The sequence below is a fragment of the Coptis chinensis genome, chromosome 7 (genome assembly GCF_015680905.1).
Source record: "Coptis chinensis isolate HL-2020 chromosome 7, ASM1568090v1, whole genome shotgun sequence".
Taxonomy (NCBI): domain Eukaryota; kingdom Viridiplantae; phylum Streptophyta; class Magnoliopsida; order Ranunculales; family Ranunculaceae; genus Coptis; species Coptis chinensis.
Window position 1 is genome coordinate 75,349,416 of NC_141462.1, and position 6,000 is coordinate 75,355,415.

Consider the following 6,000-nt stretch of genomic DNA (forward strand, 5'->3'; position numbering starts at 1 on the left):
AGTATATCAGATTTGTTTGGAGTGTTGATGTGTTTAGCTAAGTTTGGTCTTAGCCTTGTATGAGATTAAGGTCTGGTCGAACAAAAACACCGAACGTAATTACACAACAACGTCAACAAAGAAGTCTATTTAGTATACCACCCACTATACCTCTAGCTACTATTTCACACACACAACCTGATATAATGCCTGAAGACGAAGAGACTCCTCTCTTTGACTTCTACAAAGCCTTGAGCGATAGCCCAAAATCTTGCATCGTTCTAGCAGACCCAGTGGGAGATTTCCGAATCCCCCCAAATATTTTTAATTTGTTACCCGTTTTTCATGGTTTAGACCATGAAAAATCTTATCAACACATGCGTAGGATTGAACAAGTCCTAACAACATTCCACCATCCTACGGTTGGTGCGGAACAAATTAAACTATGGGTATTCCCTTTCACCTTAGCCGATAAGGTGGCGTCTTGGTTAACTGCCCAAGCGCCTAATTTTGTGGACTCGTGGGCCAAACTTGTTCAGCTGTTTATGGAACATTTTTACCCACCCCTAAAGACGGATGAGATGCTTTCTAAGATTCATTTCTTTTGACAAAATCCTCATGAATCATTTTCAGAGGCTTGGAATCGTTTCACCGATCTTCTTATAGAGTGTCCACATCATAACTTAGCGAAAGACACGTTAGTTCGTGCCTTTTTCAAAGGACTTCTACACCACCATAAAGAAGTCCTTGACATAATGAATGGGGGTAGTTTCTTAAGCAAAGGAGCCTCCGGAGGAGGCTTATAAATTTTTAGAGGATCAAACTAAAGCGAAATAACAACCTGGGGGTAGTGACGATATCCACCGCTCCGCTAGTTCTTCTAATCTAATTTAAGGCGTAGGTATGTTTGAAATTAAACACGATCCCGAGCTTAAAACTCTAATCGAATCACTCACTAAAAGGTAGAGGCCATTTCTGTTCAACAAAAAGCCTATCCCCGCCATGAATGTAAATTCAAATTCATGTAGTTTCATTGGAGCCCTCAAAGATCCCGACTCCCATCGTCACCTATAGCCTATGAACGGGCTTGTTCCATTAATAGTGAACCTAACGCCTTGGGAGACAAAATCCCAACTTCGGTTGGAGAAATAACCAACACGTCACACCTCCAGGGTACAATAATCAATATGTTAGGCCAACACACAGTTTTAACCAAGCTCCACCACGACAAGGACAGGGTCAGGATAATTTTAATAATTATAACAACCAAGTGCAACCTCGACAAGGTCAAGGTAGTTATAATAATTATAATGCTAATAGAGGTATCGTTCCGGTAAATAATAATTATCAAAATCCACCCATAAATAATTCACGTGAAATAGTTCTAGTCACACCACCTGTGACTACTACACCCACACAACCGGATCGTCTTGACACCTTCGTACAAGTGAGCCAAAAACTTTTCCAAACCATGGCTCAATCTAACCAACAGCTTCTTCAATCCGTTAATAATTTAACCCAACAGTTGGCCCAAGATAAAGCCCAACCTAAAGGTGTGTTTGCCGTGTCACGCAATACCTAATCCTAAAACAATAAACCACAGCCTTTGAGGTAATCGATAATACTAGTAATGAATATGAAAATGTAGGTGAGCTAAATGCCATCACCACTCTCGCAGAGTGGTTGATAACAAAGTAACTATGCCTATAGTTACCCCACCAAGAGTTCCCTACACCTCGCTATTTTACTAGGTACCAAAATAGAAACCAAGAGCCTACCACTTTGTAGAGGTACCGCCATAACACAACCTAAGAAATAGAAAGCCACGGTTAAACATCCAGGTGATACCATTGCTAAATATAGACAAAAACCACCATTTCCACAAAAATTAGCCATGTTAACTAGGGATACAAATTATGAGGAGATTAGGGACGTTTTCAAGAATCTAACTATAAACCTTCCCTTCCTCGAAGCTATTAAAAAGCTACCACACCATGCTAAGTTTCTTCAGGAGTTGTGTACCACTAGGCGTAAGACCAATATACCAAAAGACGCCTTTTTAACAGAACAATTCCCAACTTTATCTAAACATAATGGAATTGTTAAGTACAAGGACCCTGGTCGTCCTACTGTACAATGCACATTAGGAGATTTTTATACGACGACCGCGTTATTAGACCTGGGGACTAGTGTTAACTTACTCCCGTTTTATTTGTACAAACAAATAGGTCTAGACGAGATGCAACCCACTAAAATGATGTTGCAATTAGCTAATCGGTCTATTAAGTATCCTAAGGGTGTGGTCGAAAATGTGTTGGTAAAAGTTCAGGATTTCTACTATCCGGCTGATTTTGTCATCCTCGATACAGAAGTCGCTAACGACTCTGTCCCGATCATTTTAGGGCGTCCTTTCCTGACAACTGCCAATGCGCTCATTAATTGCCGCGATGGTTCGATGTCCATGTCTTTTGGCCATCTTGCTGTTGAAGTAAATGTTTTTAAAACAAAGACACATTTACCGATTAGCCTACATGGATAGAGAGGTTAGCATGATCGAGAGCTTTGCTCGAGATTATTTCAACAACACGTTCCCTGATAATCATATGCCCAAATTTCTTTCCTTTGGAAGTTCAGACTCCAACATTTTCATCCCTACACTAGTCGATACACATATTACAGATGAGGATGAGATAGATGACTTTCTCAAAGATATAGAGGACTATCATAGTAACGTGGATATGACCAATCTAGATGAGGAATTCGATGAGTTTCTTAGAGCAGATGATGATTCACCCTATCAAGAACTACTTTGCACAACATCCACCTCGACCCCCCTCCTTCCACCCTTTCAAAGGAATCTCGAGTTTGCACTCGATCCTTTTGTTTCTTCTGTGCTTAAATTTTTTTTAAATCCACCTAGTAAACAAATACTTTAGAAGGACAAACCATTTGACACCTTCATTTTCAGACTTGAGACAGTCCCTACCTACACCATGAATGAGTTTTGTGCTAAACCCACATCCTCATTGTTTACATTCTTTCCTTCTACAACTTATCTGTATCCACCATATCTTCCACAACCATTCACTTTTCCACACTTATTCACTAGGACACCCTCTCGCTCAAAAATGAAAAAGAAGGTGCATGCTAGGTTACGTTATAGGGTTATCCAACTTCGCTTTTATTTCACTAGGTTGCGTTATAGGAAATCTTGGTGCTTGATTGTGTTTGGATATGTTTTCTATGATATTTATTTATGGAATGATCCACAACTATTTCGGTTGTTGATATATGATAAACTGCATGTTCATACATATGTTAGATAAAGTCTCGAGTATCTGACTATAAATGACTCAATTTGTTGCGGTTGGTGCATTCCTTTCATTTCCAAATATTGGTGAGTGCACCATTAAGATAACCGGGCCCTCCCTATGGAGTGTGTGGCTGTAAGTACCGGATCCTAAGTCCACGTTTAACATAATTCACGTTTTCCACTCTTGCATGTTTTCTCGGATTTTTGAGTCATGTTTCTCTATGGGGTGAATTATGTCCTTATTGCTTATTGTTTTTCTATATATTAATCCGTATTTATAAAAAAAACAAAAAAAAACAAAACAAAAACAAAACAAAAAAAAAAAAAAAAAAAAAACAAAAACAAAATTTCTAAACTCTAGTGTAAAAAAAATTTGTTTGGGGGTGGGGTGTTCGTGTTTCCGTCCTAGAATGTTTTATGTCCCATTAGAGTTGCTTAGGCCGTTTAATTGTATTTCGATTCGGGTTGACATAATCTATGAATTTAGAGTTGATCGTTAAGCATAACGTCGTCGCCGCACGCACTTTGAGGCATTTTCCACTATCTTATATGTCATCCACGGTCGGAATAGAGTGTTTTATGGATCATTGGATTGGAAATTCTCTCCTGATCATTTTCATATCTCATTCGCAAAAATCGGACCGGTAATGAAGCGGCAATTTTCGTTTGAAGTTTGGCAAAAATCGAAAAATTCAAAAATTTCGAATTGGGCTTGGGCCCAACCAGCAAGACCGGCACACACAATTCCCTTTACCTTTGCCCCAACAAATAAGGTTCATCCTTCCAAACCGCCATTAATCGACCACCAAAGCTCCAAAACCTAAAAAAAAAAAAATTAAAAAGAAACCTAATTAAACCCACGCCCACATTCAAATCAACTTCAAATCTTCTATAAATCCTTCCACCACCACCTCCACCAAGTACCAAAAAAAAAGCAAAAAACCACCGAAAATTTCAAAATTGTGAACTGTCGCGCCACCACCGCGCCACCACCACTGTTTGTTTCAGTCGGTCGACTCAAATTCCAACACCACATCCCATTTAAACCCCCACTACATTCCAAAAACTCCAATGGCTCAACAACGTCGAATCTTGCCAGAGCAAGCATTTACTGGCGACCACTTCGCGCCGTTTTACGGTGACGAAATGATCAGTAGAGACTGGAATAGCTTGTGGTACTCGACCGAAGCCTTTTACCACGAAGACTTAGTCCGACGGTTTTACAACACGAGGGAGGTGGAGGGGTGTATAATTTTTGTTATGGTGGCGAAGAGGAGGAAGGAAGTAACTCATCGGGTTGTTGGGTCGAGATTCTAGGCATTCCGCCTAGAATCCATCCGATGTCACGCTACAGAGTCCCAATATAATCGGGTAGAGCCGTTGATGAACGTGGCGATTCTGAAGGGAACTACAATCGCGAGATTGCATTGTGTTCGCCAGCATCCCTCGAACCAACCAAATGGCCGCGCGCATTTCGATGGATTGGTCTAACGCCCTGGGGAAGGAGAAGGTCGGCGACATCGGTCCGAACTGCCTCCACATTTTATGGATACTCCAGAGCGTAAGTACGAGTTACAGATCTTGGAGTTTTTGCTTAGCATGATTAGGGTAGTGGGAAAATTGATGGCACCTCTCCCCGTTTTAATAACCAAGATCATCTTTGAAGTTGAGAAATCTCCGGCGTCTGTTAGGTCTTACATCACCCTACAATCAAATCCTCGCATCTATAAGGATTGTGTCCAACGAGTTTGGAGGTTACCTGAGGATAGAGAAGAGGGCGAGGAGGATGGTGGAAATCGAATGACGAGGAGGATGGGGAAATGAGAATGCCTCGAGGATGAGGAGGACTTGACTTGTTTTGATCACGATGCCTTGGAGAGGTGTTGGTCGGATCACGAACGCATGGCTGTGATTCATCGTGGCATCGCGTTCACTCAACACTATCTGCGAAGACCTCCGGACTTCGACAGGCAACTATCCACCATAACCGAGATCCGTACCTAGAGGGGGACGCGGTGGGAAACAGATGAGGGGCGAGCTAGAAGCTCGGCGCCGGTTCGGGCCGACATGCTTGCACGATTCCCACCTCACGGAATTCTCCTTCTGAGGACACACCATCGAGGCACGAGCGTCGTCGCCGAAAGACGAATGGTGCTGGCCCATCGGGAGCTCAGGAGCCATCTCCTGAGCATGTGCCCTCCGCTACCAGTACCGAAGTGGTTAGGGATAGTATAGTTTGATGTTTTTTATTTGTAGTTTTTAATATTGTTAGTTATTTTAATGTAAGTTTTATTTCCGTAATTTGGATTTTGTAGTAAACAGGCATTTAATGCCAATTTTAATATAATGTCGTTATTTTAATTTTGCGTGGTTGTTTAATATTGATCCCACCTTCCCAAATTGTTTGGGGGTGGTGTTATCTATTCCAGCATGATTTTTATATGACTTTCGTTTTAGAAGTTATTGCGGAGTCAGGGTGAAAATATGGCCGTTTAGGCATATCTATGAATAAGTATCATGGTAGGATGAAATCTCGATTAAATAGGTAGATTCTATCCTAAATTCAACCTAAAAGATAATAGGTTTGTTTTAGAATCAAGACAATGAGTTGTTTCCGTTTTCGGGTTTGGAAATTTTAGTATTTCCGGAAACTGCCGTAAAAACTTTTTGGCAACTTCTCGATCCGTTTTAGCAACGTAAAACCTATA

At 41.0% G+C, this 6,000-nt stretch overlaps 1 non-coding gene across 1 annotated transcript; it reads right to left on the reverse strand.

The window, feature by feature from the left end:
• Positions 1–560: 560 nt before the first annotated feature.
• LOC147488890 (small nucleolar RNA R71) lies at positions 561–664 on the reverse strand. The gene has a single exon (XR_015203378.1). It is a non-coding gene; the product is annotated as a small nucleolar RNA R71 (small nucleolar RNA).
• Between the last annotated feature and the right edge of the window lie 5,336 nt (positions 665–6,000).